Raw genomic sequence first — 260 nt, 5'->3', positions numbered from 1 at the left:
GCCGTCGTTTCTTGCCGTGTTTATCTTCTGATGGTGTTCGTGCACGTGATCACAGTGGAAACACGTTCGAAAAAAGGATATCGTTTATTCTCATCAAAACCTAAAATGCGAGCGACGTGAAAACTGAACATTTAAGAAACAGATATGAGAAAGTTCTCTCCTCTCAGAGCGAAAGGTCAGGACCCGACAGCGATTTGTTTGCTGGTCATAGGGAAGTAGGCCGTTCTTGTTGACAGGGATATCGGACATGCAGGTCGCCG

Source organism: Penaeus monodon, chromosome 20 (genome assembly GCF_015228065.2).
Source record: "Penaeus monodon isolate SGIC_2016 chromosome 20, NSTDA_Pmon_1, whole genome shotgun sequence".
Lineage (NCBI taxonomy): Eukaryota > Metazoa > Arthropoda > Malacostraca > Decapoda > Penaeidae > Penaeus > Penaeus monodon.
Note: the sequence above shows the minus strand (reverse complement) of the source record.